General features: G+C 44.2%; 1 pseudogene; it reads left to right on the forward strand.

Moving 5' to 3' along the window:
* Positions 1-7,087, forward strand: part of LOC149279710 (enoyl-CoA hydratase, mitochondrial-like) — a 324,415-nt pseudogene extending 317,328 nt beyond the window's left edge.
* Positions 7,088-14,353: the final 7,266 nt, after the last annotated feature.

Consider the following 14,353-nt stretch of genomic DNA (forward strand, 5'->3'; position numbering starts at 1 on the left):
TGTGGCCAACTCAAGCCCTTTATAGAGTAGCGGTAAATGTGATTGGATACGCTTAATCACGCCCATCTTTTTCATAGGCTAGGACGATGGTTTGAAAAAGCCAGCCTTTGATCAAGAGACTTCGGTGTGGAGCGTTATCTTTTTTTTAATTTATTTAAATTAAATGCTCGAATCGGTCATGTATTCGTGAGCTGCGGTTCTTTATTTTTTTTATTTCTTCTCCTCTCTTTTGTTCAGCCTCCTACCTAGTGAACCTGTGTACTGGCTGACCGTTAACAGCGATACGGCGACAGCTAAAAGCCCGCCTTTATCTTGGCCGCCGTTTGGCGTTTATTTACAGCGATATGCTGCCACCTAGTGGTAAATGAGGGATCGTCGAAAGCGATCACGTGGAGGTGAGGGAGGCAGAAGCTTAACGTACGTCATGCAGTAGAGAGGTTTGATTAATAAAGGCTAGGCATCTTTGAAAGCAGACGCGGGCTTGGTGTAGGGAGTGGCGCAAAGGAGGTTGGTTTGAATTGTTCATATCCGGTTTCCTTTGATTTTCCTAAATAGCCAATCGGTGTCTGAGGCACGCTTGGAAGCTTCTCCAGCCAACCAACGTGAAGCATATATTCAAAAAGCAACGCCCCCTTGAGGCATCATGGTGCGGTTCCCTATCAGGTCCGTCAAGTACGTATAAAAGAAAGCGGGATGGCCGTAAGCGAGTATTGTGCTGTGGAACTCGTGAAGTAAGCGTGATCATGTCTGGCCGCGGCAAAGGAGGTAAGGGACTCGGAAAAGGTGGCGCAAAGAGGCACAGGAAGGTGCTTCGGGATAACATCCAGGGTATCACCAAGCCTGCTATCCGCCGTTTGGCTCGCAGAGGAGGCGTAAAGCGTATCTCTGGGCTGATCTATGAGGAGACTCGCGGTGTGCTCAAAGTGTTTTTGGAGAACGTGATTCGGGGACGCAGTCACTTATACTGAGCATGCCAAGAGGAAAACCGTTACCGCTATGGACGTGGTGTATGCCTTGAAACGCCAAGGCCGTACTCTGTACGGTTTCGGAGGTTAAGCTTGTTAACTCGTCACCCTGAAACACCCAACGGCTCTTTTCAGAGCCACCCATACACTCTCTTAGGCTATGATCATGTTGTCCCCATGTCTGCCCGTGCTTTTCTATACACCTTGAAATAACCAGCTGAACAGTGGCTGGGTCTGGCTATAGATTGAGCTACTGGCAGGATCGGCGTGCTGGGAGTTGGGCCCGTTTGCAGAACATGTGCTGGGATCGGCAGCTAGTGTCCTCCAAAGGCTTGAATGGGGGCTGTCTGGCGGTGAAGGGGGTTAATCTCGGGAGTCCCAGGCAGCGGCGGGGAGCGGAGGCATCCTGGATTTCTGTCAGTCAGGGGGGCCCAAGAGTTGCCGAGCGGTCGTTTTCAGGCAACCGCTCGGCACCCCTTGGGCCCCCCTGACTGACAGAAATCCAGGGCCCGGTCGCAGTCGCGACCCCGGTAGTTCCGCCACTGTGTTATGAAATTTGAATAACGCCACAGAAAAGCGCGAGCCTCCCTGGGTGTATCCAATGCGCATGCGCGAGAAGCGAGCGGCTGTCGTGAGGTAAAACGCCACAGCAGTCGAGATGGCGGGATTACGCAGAGGGGTCGCTCGTCTGACAGGGCTTGTTTTTCACAGTCGGCATCAGGTTTACCGGGTGAATAGCGCCGGTACGTCCACAAAACAATATATAAAATACATTTGATGATAATTTTATTAAATGCTCAAAGTTAACGAGAATAAGGCGTTATTGGTTAGGGGTGAAAAAGTTGTGCGAGTTATGTCATATTACGTAGAAGTGCTGGGTATAAAATACTGTAAATAACGTTAACGCCAATATATATTTTCTCTACATAAATGTAATTTATAATATCATTTATTAGTATTATTTTTAATTTATAATTCATATTTTAAGATATTGCAAATTATGACTTATATTAACTTTATATTTTTGTTATTTTTTTTTAATCTAAGTTTATATTAAATATGTATATTTTAAAAATATCGTAAATTATATTTTATTCATTATGAGTTATATTTTTATTTTTTTAATTCAGTGTATACATTATAATTTATCTTTTACAAATATTGTAAATATTATTTTATATTTTTAATGCTAACATATATAAACATTTTTATATTATAAATTAGAATCTGGAGGACCTGTCTATATGAACATTTAATATAATATATTTAATATATCTTTATATTATATATATTCATATTTTCTAAGAAAGCAAAAAACACAAAATTCCACGTGTAAATTCAATAAAAATGAATATAGTTCTTCCCAAAAGTAAGCAGCTCCCAGCGATACTCGTCCTCAAAGAAACGAACGGCAGATCGTGGAGCGCAAATACATGGGGGGGAAAAAATCAAATACAATAATAGTGCGATATGTGGAAATAAAAAAGACTTTAATATGGTGTAAGATCCACTCACAAGCGGGCCGGATCAAATAGGCTCATCAAAAGGTTCGGAGAAATGTTTGTGTTTAACCCCTTGGCTGCTAAGCCATTTCCCACCCTGTGTGCTAAGCTGGTTTTCGGCATTTTGGTGCATTTCACGTTTATTGGGAATAAACTATGAAAACCATATATTGTTGTTTTTTTTCAGCACACCCAGCAGATTCCAAATAGGCCTTTTTGATACGTCTACGTCTCATTAGGTTTGCAAAATAAAGCCAAAAAATGGGGGGAAAAGTGTGTTTTTGTTTTTGTTTTACTTCCGACTCAATAAATACTAGTTTGTAATTGTATTTTTCGAAAACTCTAATATCAAAAGCTGTGTTGCTAGATATTTGTAGCAGGTAACCGGTCTAAAATAAACAGAAATTGACAACAGTAGACTGTGTTTTTCTAATATTTTATTGCTAAAAGTTCAATTTATTAGACTATCACAAAAGACATCTTTACATTTAATGCATGGCCGCCGTCTATTAAACAGCTCTAGCTGCCCGGGATGTTAAAATATGCAAACAAAACTATATATTTTTAGAAACTACACCCCCAGCCGCAGCAAATGAGGTCTTATTTGTATCACAAATCTGCCGTGCACAGCAAATAAGTGAATATCACACTTATATTAAACAAAATATATTAAAAGAGACAAGTTCATTTATGTCTCCAGTCTTGTGCTACTAATACATGCAGCCCCTCATTTGATGCGCCAAGGGGTGTAGTTTCTGCAAATGTATACTTTTTGTCCCATAATTTAACTTCCCAGCTGCCTAGAGCTGTCTAATTGCAGGCATCACAACTAAAAGTTTTAAGACAATTTTTTAATAAGATTGTCAAATCTGCCATATCTGAAGTTAAACAGATCTAGACATCTGGGAAGTTAAATTAGGGTACATAAAGTACACATTTCAAGAAACTACACCCCTTGGAGCTTCAAATGAGGGGCTGCATGTATCTCTAGGACAAAATTTGAGTGTAGGGCTGCAATTATTGGGCTGATTATTTTTTCGATTCATCGGGTAAAAAAACCAAAACAACAATATGCAAATGTTTCGCTTATTTAAAATAAAAACTTATAATTTACAATGGCATTTCACGATTTGCCTTCTTATTTTACTGACATAATAATTAAAGCCAAGAACCCAAAAAAAGCTTTCCTAGTAAATATTCATGTAAACTGTTTTTGTCCAGTTGTGCGCATCTCACCCCAGCTTGCCTCTCTATCCCAGAAATGCCTTATACCCTCCTATATGCCACTCTGCCACCCTGATATCTCTTATACCTCCTATATGCCACTCTGTCCCCCGATATGCCTTTTACCCCCGATATGCCTAATAGCCCCCAATATATGCCACTCTGTCCCCTGATATTCCACTGTGCCCCCCTGATATGCCTTATAGCCCCTATATGCCTTATACCCCCCCTATATGCCACAATGCCCCCTGATATGTCTTATACACTCCGATATGTCTTATATCCCTGATATGCCACTGTGCCCCCTGATATGCCTTATACCCCCCCTGATATAAGAAAAACTGACAGCGCTAAAATAGGTATAAAAATATATGCTTTAAAAAATATAGATAATACACAATAAAATATAGATATATATATATATATAAATATATGGACAATGCAAACAATCAAATATTACAGCAATCAAAAAATAAAAAAACACAAATTAAAGAATGCACATAATTAAAAGATCCCGAAAAAAATTCTACCTGCTCCACCAGGGGTTAATATATCAACAGAAGAAGCGCAGGGCAAATAAGCATAAACATAAAAATAATACTCCAGGCTTAGCTTACCCAGTGGTGCTTATTTGTCCCATTTTTCTTCTGTTGATATATTAACCCCTGGTGGGGCACGTAGAAGTGGAAGTGAAGGGAAGTAGCGGAGGTTGTGCGTTTTGCACAGACCCCCACCAGCTGAGAGAGGATAATCCAGGTCTCCTGCAGCGCTGCGGGGGATCTGGATTCTAGTGTTATAATCCGATCTCTATTAGATTTCCGATTATAGAAGGAGGGGAATTTTTCAGAGCATTTGGTCTGAAAAAGCCAATTTTATAAATCGATTCAACTAATCGATTATGAAAATCGTTGACAATGATTTTCATAATTGATTATCGATTTTATCGATTCTTTGTTGCAGCCCTATATATATATATATATATATATATATATATATATATATATATATATATATATATATATATATATATATATATATATATATATATATATATATATATATATATATATATATATATTTTTGATTTCTGACTGTTTTTCATTTTTCCTCCCCATAGTTTGGCATAGGATTTGAGTTGGCTATGATGTGTGACATTATTTATGCAGGAGAAAAGGCACAGTTCAGGCAACTAGAAATTTTATTGGGCACCATCCCAGGTACTGTGTCTGTTACCCCGGTCTTCTGACCAATGTCATTGATTCATTTATGATTAAAGATAATATAAAATTTTGGACCCCCCCCATATATGGGAATTTCCCAGGGCCGGTCTCCGCTCCCTGCTCTTTGTGGGTGGGGTGTTGGGGAGTTGTGGCCAGCTTTATTACGTGTTAAAGGGCTGGATTTGGTGGAACCAGGCAGTGAATGGGTAATGCCAAACACATATGCCCCGCCCCCAACACACACACTAAGCGAGGTAGGCTAGCTGCGTGTGGGGCTAGCACCCTATAGGCAGTGGTGGGAGGAGCCATACACCCCCCCTTCCTCTTCAGACCCCCATCATGTGAGGAATGACCTCCCATTGATTTCTATGAGAGCCCTTCCCTGCCACTGATTGGCTCATAATATTTTAATAAGCGTTCTTCTTTAGAGCTGGCGTCACATTGGACCGTCCCTTTTATATGTAAAACTACCTGATTTGGTGCGTTTTACATTCCCCCCCCACTCGTTCCCTCAAAAGACTACAAATAATGAAACAGTACCTTTATACGGGCTTCGCTGACTAAGTGGTACACTTTGCACTATACATTGTGCTGGCCAAACTGCCAGCATATGTATAGACTATAAATTCCTGTGGTTTAAAGGTTTTTATCTTGGTCGGGGGGAAGACCACACGCCGAAAACATGAGAAAATCAGGCTGTTTCTTATTACTTGCTGGCGCTTTGGGTGGGAGTCTGACCCCTTTCTGCCGCCCCCCCGCAGGCTTCGGTGGGACGCAAAGACTGGCGCGGGAGGTGGGCAAGTCTCTTGCAATGGAAATGATCCTCACTGGAGATTGCATCGCGGCCTAGGAAGCAAAAGAAGCTGGTATGGCAATATGGGGTCTTAGCTGTGTTTGGACATATTAATTATTATTTTTAAATTTTTATTAATATTTTTGTATTTTATTATTTTTTCTTTCTTTTTTTAATTTTTATTAATTTACATTTCTTTTTGTATTTCTATTTATTCATGATGTTTTTTTTTTGTTTTTTTTTTGTCATTGTTGAAATAATCCGTTTTAATTTAAAATGTTACATCATTGGCAGATTTTTTTTACCATTAGCGATTGTCAAGTGACTCAAACCCTGGCAATGATAGGCTGTTGCCGTAGAACAAGCCTTCAGAGGAAAGGAATAGAATGTCAGATGTGGTTTTTAAATAAATATATATATACACAGAATGTAAAGCAGGTTGCTTCGATATGATGTCATCGCAGGACTTGTGAGCAAAGTCTTCCCGGCGGATAAAGTGTTGGAAGAGGCGATCAGCTGCGCGGAGAAGATAGCCAGCAACTCTAAGCTGATCGTATCGATGGCAAAGGAAGCGGTTAACGCAGGTGAGGAGGGGGGGTCAACCTTGGGGGGCATGACTTAAACCCGGATTACAACTCCTATCATCAGTGTCGGTCAATCTTTGAGTACCACTGTACTCTGGGGGGGGGGGGGGGGGTGATCACAGATCAAAACCTTTTTTGTTTAAAAAGATAAATAAAAGAAAAACCTTCCTTTTTTATATTTATTTTTAATACAAAAAATCGACATTTAAAAAACCCCATATCAGAGATGAAAAAAAATCACTCTGGCCGTTGACCCAGGCCAATCCCTGGTCCTTAAGGGGTTAAGCACCTAGATAAGACTTGGAATAAAATTAAGATTTCTTTAAGAAATAAGAATAATTAAAAAAAAATGGTATTTAAACATGTTCAAAGGAGTCGCGGCGGCTGCTTCTAAACGTGCCAGGCTAGGGGCCCAATTTCCAAAATGAAAGTGGCCCCCTAGCCCTTTAATTCACGCCATATGGGAGGGTTTCCTTATATTACTAGCATACAGTGATGCAATGTAAAAAAGTTGACTGAGCGGGTGCTAGATCAGTGGAGCAGCCTCCCAGCAGAGGTGGTAAAGGCTAATTCAGTGAGCGGGATTAAGCATAAACACGCACGGGATAGGCATGCGGCTCCTGAATCTGAGACCCCTCCGATAATTGCTTTGTTTGTTTATTTCTTTGCAGGACGATTGCAAGGAGGGGATGGCGGCTTTTGGGGAGGGGAGAAAGGCAAAGTTTACCGACCAGTAGCCTCGGGAGCACTTACTGATTGGTCGACTTGCGGACGCGTGGAATTAACCCCTTGTTTGTAAATATTAATTCACATTGAAACAATTTTTTCATATTTAATAAAAACTATGATTGAGAAAAATGCATTTTTTGTTTTTATTTGCCAACCTGCCCCACGGCTTTCAATTCTGACCCCCTGATGTGCCTTATACCCCCCCGGATATGCCACTCTGCCCCCCCCCTTACCAATGCATCCCCAGACTTGTCCCCCGTGCTTCAGATTCCTTGGTGTCTAGTGGGGGCAGCCGGTGGGCATCTGTGCGATGCGCATACACAACCTCTGCTGCTGCCGGCACTTCCGCCGGGTCTTCTATGACTGAGCACTTGAAGGTCATGTGACGCTCCGTCATAGAAGCCCCAGAGGAAATGCCGGACAGAAGCATCCACCGGCTGCCAGAGAGGAGGATCCAGGTCCCCTGCAGCTAGGCCCAGAGAACCAAGCAAATGCCCCCTGGGCTGCTGGCGACACCCCTCCATACTCACCTGGTCTGTCGCTGGTGGCCGCCAGCATAAAAACGTAGCCTGTGGCCTCTCATATCTACCTAAAGTCAATGGGTGACTACTGGCCTTAAAGCGCCCAATGGAAATTCTTAGTCCTCCTCCTCCGTTGGGGGTTCTTCCTCGTTTTCGGAGATTCGTAAAAAATTGACCAAATCTGGTTAGCCCGCTTACGAGGGTTTCAGGGGATGACTCCTAGGGGACAATGTGGACATCGCTGTAGAACCCTGCGATGCCCTCATGCTCAGCAAGCAGGTCATCTGGGAACTAAAGAGGGACTGGTCGTATTAAGCAGGGACACTTGGAATGGATGAGACTATATACCGTATTGGCTCGGATATAGGCCGCCCCCGTATATAGGCCGCACCCTAAAAGTTTGGTGCTTTTTAAAAGAAAACGTTTTTTTCTTTAAAAAAGCACCAAAAAAACATGCTGCCACTTTGTCTCCCCCCCGAGATATGCTGCCACTGTCCTCCTCCCCCCCCCCCCCCCTGAGATATGCTGCCACTGTCCTCCTCCTCCTCCCCCCCCTGAGATATGCTGCCACTGTCCCCCCCCCCGAGATATGCTGCCACTCTGCCCCCCCCGATTTACCAGAGCAGACTCCCAGGTGTCTTGCGGGGCCGGCGGGGGACATCTACGCAATACGCGTATACAAATTCCGGAAGTTGTATACGCGTGTGACGGAAGCCTCCATCACTGGGACCACTGGAGAAGCCTGACTGCCAGCCTCCTCCCTATTGACGATGGGCCCTGGGTTTGTAAAGGCTTCTGTGGCTACCCCCAGCAGTATCATCTCATCACTGGTTGAGGGGATTATCTCCGCAGACAGCCAGGATCTGCCACCAGGGAGTGACCACCATTCTTTGATGTTTAATGTTATATAAATCAGTCTCCCCCCCTATTGTATTGTTAATCCCGTTACTGCCCCTGTTGTCTCTGGGAGGCAGATTAAGGGGCGGTTTGTGTCCCAATATCTTGTTTTATGTTAATGTGTGTTTTGCTGGATATATCCAGTCCTGTGTGTGAGAAATAAATCAGTCTTCGTTTGGTTTTACCCTACACTGAGTCTCGGCTAGTGACCGGGGAACTGGGGAAAGTGTGTTGTCCCAGGCTAAGGGAGCACAAGACAGCGGAGGTAGTCGGTCGGACTAGCCAGCTCCGTGACAACGCGTATTGCGTAGATGTCCCCCGCCGGCCCCGCAAGACACCCGTGAGTCTGCTCTGGTAAGTCTTGGGGGCAGAGCTAAAACGCATCGTGTGGACGGTCACCGGCTGCGGCGATGCGGGTAACCAACCTCTGCTGCCGGCACCCCCCCCCGTGGAAAGTGCTGGCAGGGGAGGCTGTCAGCGTATCAGACGGTAGGATGCAGGTCCCCTGCACCGCTGCGGGGGATCTGTATCCTAAACCTGCTACCTGCTGACCCCGAATATAGGCCGCACCCCCACTTTAAAGACCTAAAGTGGGGGGGAAAAGTGTGGCCTATGTTCGAGCCAATACGGTGTATATATATATATATATATATATATATATATATATATATATATATATGCATATATATGCAACACGTGTAAAGCAGTGGAATGCAGACATTGACCAGAAGGGGGCAATGTAATGTCATCTAAAGAACGAGAGAGCAATAAACGGCTCTGCATGGTGGGAAAAGTTCATCAATTAGTCACGTTTTTACTGAGAAAGAGACCTCCGAGGTTCCATAAGTTTATACGAATCTCTATCTTATTCTGTTTCGGCTCAATATCACCGTTGTTGACAGATGACAATCTTTAGTAGGACTGAGTGACTCTGAGCTGAGTTTACAGGGTTATTTGACCCCCCTCCCTCTATTTTGTTGAGTCCTACACCCCCTTCTTTTCATTAGCTCAGCCTTTTAACTTCTCTGCCTTTTTTTGGGGGGGGGGGCTTATACCTTTAAAGGGCAAATCAGATTATTCAATGCCTATTATACCCCTTGTTGGGGCGGAATTAATCCCGCTTGTTATCTCTTTGTGCGAGGGCTAATGGGCCCTTATAGTTTGGTGAATAAACAGGACAGGCGCTTGAAAATCCCCCTTTTCCTTTCAGGACGGACGGCGCCCCGGTTTATTAATATGATAATTTACCTTCATGGGCATGATGGGCCCTCCCCAAACAGCCAATCACATCTGCTGCTGAAGGCTCTTGACTTAAAGATTTACTACCGCACATGCACAAGATGATTAATACCAATACAACCTCCCAAGTGTCCCTGTTCAGCTTGTCCAGTCCCTCACCCAAATGCCTGAGCCCCTCTTTCCTCCCATGATGTCCCTCTTTCTAGGAGCTCAGGATGGTTTCTGAGTCTATCAGAATCTGATGACGGATCAGACCCATCCAGGACTCAGACCGTAATCAGGATTCAGTAGCCATATGCCATTCTCTACCACCTCTGCAGGAAGGCTGTTCCACTTATCTACCACCTCCGTAAAGTAAGATTCCATCTAAGTCTCTGACCCTCTAGTTTAAGATTACGGCCTTGTGTTCTAACATCTCTCCTCGTTTTAAATAAACTTGGGGTGTATAACAGCTGTCTGTTCTTGGTGAGGTTCTCAACCTTGTTTTCTATGGTATTTCACCCTTCTGGGGTCTTTTGGGGGCTCAACCCAAGTGAAAAGCTGAGTCCGGACGTGGACCTCCTTGTTCACTTGTGACTAGAGGGATACCAACCGGACCCCACTGACAAGGCCCATAAAAGTTAAAACATACATGTGAGGTTGTTGGTTCCATTTCCAGTCCTGAGGAAGGATCAGACTGATATGTCGATGGAGGTTCTTCTTCTGCAATGGCACGAGATGTAACTTGTAATGTAACTTGAGACGCCCCCAAGCGGGGGACTCGCCGTAAAAAAGGCTGTCCGTTGTTGGTGGGCATTGCAAGCTTGTGTATGCTCCATATAGAAAGCACAGGAACGCCGTGAAGAGGCTTAAATGCTGCTGACCCAAAATTAGAAAGGCGAAGAATCAAGATCTCCCTGGGTAAGTTTGATGGCTGTAGAAGTGGTGGCTCCTAAACAACAGATCTCCTGAGATTTTCACCCACTACCGAGTTTACAGAGAATGGAGCCCATGAAACATTCAGAGAGAGTCAGGTCGATGGGTGAAAACACCTTGCTAGTTATAGAGGTCAGCGGAGAATGGCTACAAAAGGGCCAAAAACACTCAAATAAGGCTCTTTACCACAATGGTGAACAGAAGGCCATTGGTGAATGCCCAACACATTGACCCTTTGAAGCCAACGCAACAGATCTACACCATGGTTTCCATTTCTGTCCCCTAAGAACTAGACAGGTTTACCTAACAAGGTTAGACTGCTCAATATATGGGTACTGGAAAAAATACTAGCTGAGACCTCCGTAGCTGGTAAGCACATCCTTAGAAGAACCTTCAACTAACATTAGGGTGTGTTGCAAAATCTCCCGGCATGTAGTCGGATAGTTACATGGACAATCTCTGTCTTTTATTACAAAACAAGCCACCCTTGAACATCAAGACTGTTGATGAGGACCATTATCATACACCTGTGCTAAACAATAGAAACACTCTGTCTAAATCACCCTGATGGAACGCCCTGACTAATGAAAGCCTATGGTGGGACGGACTTCATTAGCATTACCATAATGAATTGTCTTGGCAGGGTGTATGAGTCCTTCATAAACGTTAAGATGTTGAAGGACAATCCAGTAGAAGTATTTCTGAAGAGTTTGGTTACCAAGGTTATCTTTAATTATCATCAGCCAGGGCCGGCCGAAGACTTAACGCCGCCTGGGGCGAAGTTTAAAACGCCGCCCCCCCCCCGCCGACGCCATAATCTACGATCCCCCCCCCGGTACTTACCTTTAAACAGTCCTGCGGCGAGTCTCCCTGCTCTGCCACGGTGCCGGCTTGTAATGCTGAGCGCCGGAAATTGACGTCACTTCCGGCGCTCTGCATTACAAGCCGGCACCGGGACCGAACAGGGAGACTCGCCGCAGAGGAGAGAGAGAGAGGGGCGCTGAGCGGGTAAGCGAAAACCACTCGGTGCCCCTCTCTCTCTCCTCCGCTTCAAAAAAAAAAAAAAAAAAGTGGCAAAGTGCCGCCCCTTCTAAAGTGCCGCCTGGGGCAATTGCCCCAGTCTGCCCCATTATAGGGCCGGCCCTGTCATCAGCAGTGACAAATACATTCTCTATGGTTCCACCGTTCAATCGTCTCGGTGACATATGTGACCCCCCCCCCCCCAAAGATGAAGAACCATGAAACGGTTAACCCTGAAAGTGTTTGAAATTCTACCAAAGTTCCAACATTCCATCTCAATCCTAAACTTCATTCTCCCTCATCAGAAGGACAAAGTGAGCAACGGCCTCCAAAGTTTGACGAGAAGTCACAATACCTTGGCCTGTGCATACAAAGGCACAGCCCATCGTTCTTGTTGGCTTTCTGACGAGGACCATGCAGGATCTGATTAAAAGGGGTAAGAATTCATGTTGTCACTCTACTAAACTCCATCGCGCCCTCCCTCCATTCTTCACGCCGCTTCTCAAACCCAGAGACTAATTGATTTTTTTTGTTGATGAATATTGCTCCCTAGGTGCTTTTATTTACCCCCTCTTCATCTTCTGAGAAGAAGAAGGTCCTCTTTTATATTCAAGACAATTGGGGAGAAAGAAGAAGAAGAAAAAAACACATTGAAATCTCTACACAAAACTTCCCCTCTTAAAGGAAAAGTTACCAGCCAAAGGTCAAAATAATAAATGTATAGCCAAATTGAAGCCTTCGTGGACTACAAAAGAGGCAAAACGTTACATTTCGGCAAACCGGAAGACAAAAATGGGTATTCAGAGGAGCAGACAGAGAGGGCTTCTCTTCAACCGTCGCCCCCCTCCCCCCTGTTCCTCCCTACCTCTTGACTCTCCATTCCTAAACCTTTACAGCTGCCCCGGCTCCGCGCTCGATTCAAGGACCTCATTTACTTAAATTATAACCTCATCACGAAGAAAGAGGGGGTTGATGACGGGACGGCGTTGAATTTCTTATGCTTTTGTGGCAGCTGCTATGGGTTTTTTTCTCCTCCTTCCATAAAGGCTGTAATTTTTTTATTTGCTGACTCAAAATCGTGGGGTCTGTTCTGAGAGCGATCCAGCATTTTAATAATACTAAACATCTCAGTCTGGCCACCTGGTAGACCTCTGGCCAACAGCACCCAGTACTCACCAGATCTGCCGTAAGATGGCGGGTCTGGTGCTGAAGTGTGCAGCTGCCAGTTGGATATGTCTGGCCGAGCTCTACATCTCTTGTCATCCCTAGTCAAGCCCTGAGCTGTCCTCACTGGCCGACAGTTGTAAAATGAATTGAGGTCTATGCTATGTTGCACCAAAGAGCTCAAACGTGGCCACCTCTCAAGGCGCTGCAGTAAGGTACACGGGTGGCAACACCTCCAGCCAGACATTGCTGTGGTAGGCCTCTGCCATTAAAAAAGCGTTAGAGTGCGTTAGAGTGTATGGGGTGTCAGTATATAGTGTTAGACTGAGTGGAGTCTCTTTGTACAGTGTTAGAGTGTGCGTCAGAGTGTATGGGGTGTCAGTATATAGTGTTAGATTGAGTGGAGTCTCTTTGTACAGTGTTAGAGTGTGCGTCAGAGTGTATGGGGTGTCTTTGTACAGTGTTAGAGTGTATGGAGTGTCAGTATATAGTGTTAGACTGAGTGGAGTCTCTTTGTACAGTGTTAGAGTGTGCGTTAGAGTGTATGGGGTGTCAGTATATAGTGTTAGATTGAGTGGAGTCTCTTTGTACAGTGTTAGAGTGTGCGTCAGAGTGTATGGGGTGTCTTTGTACAGTGTTAGAGTGTATGGAGTGTCAGTATATAGTGTTAGACTGAGTGGAGTCTCTTTGTACAGTGTTAGAGTGTGCGTTAGAGTGTATGGGGTGTCAGTATATAGTGTTAGATTGAGTGGAGTCTCTTTGTACAGTGTTAGAGTGTGTGTCAGAGTGTATGGGGTGTCTTTGTACAGTGTTAGAGTGTGGGTTAGAGTGTATGGGGTGTCAGTATATAGTGTTAGACTGAGTGGAGTCTCTTTGTACAGTGTTAGAGTGTGCGTTAGAGTGTATGGGGTGTCTTTGTACAGTGTTAGAGTGTATGGAGTGTCAGTATATAGTGTTAGACTGAGTGGAGTCTCTTTGTACAGTGTTAGAGTGTGCGTTAGAGTGTATGGGGTGTCAGTATATAGTGTTAGACTGAGTGGAGTGTCTTTGTACAGTGTTCGAGTGTGGGTTAAATTGTATGGGGTGTCAGTATATAGTGTTAAACTGAGTGTAGTCTCTGTACAATGTTAGAGTGTGCGTCAGGTCACATTTTTTTTTTGGAGTATCTCAATGAAAATAAGTGTATGACTCCATATCAGCATGGGTTTACAAGGGATCGGTCCTGTCAAACTAACCTGATCAGCTTTTATGAGGAGGTGAGCTCAAGACTGGATCGGGGTGAATCGCTGGATGTTGTATATCTTGATTTTTCCAAAGCATTTGATACGGTGCCACATAAAAGGCTGGTACATAAAATGAGAATGCTTGGGCTGGGGGAGAATGTGTGTATGTGGGTAAGTAACTGGCTCAGTGATAGGAAACAGAGGGTGGTTATTAATGGTACATACTCTGAGTGGGTTACTGTTGCTAGTGGGGTATCACAGGGGTCAGTTTTGGGTCCTATTCTTTTTAATATATTTATTAATGACCTTGTAGAGGGATTGTATAGTAAAGTATCAATTAGACTTGGGCACCAGGGG

Source organism: Sceloporus occidentalis, unplaced genomic scaffold (genome assembly GCF_023333645.1).
Source record: "Sceloporus occidentalis isolate IW3139 unplaced genomic scaffold, rSceOcc1.0.p SCAF_161, whole genome shotgun sequence".
NCBI classification, from domain to species: Eukaryota; Metazoa; Chordata; class Lepidosauria; order Squamata; family Phrynosomatidae; genus Sceloporus; species Sceloporus occidentalis.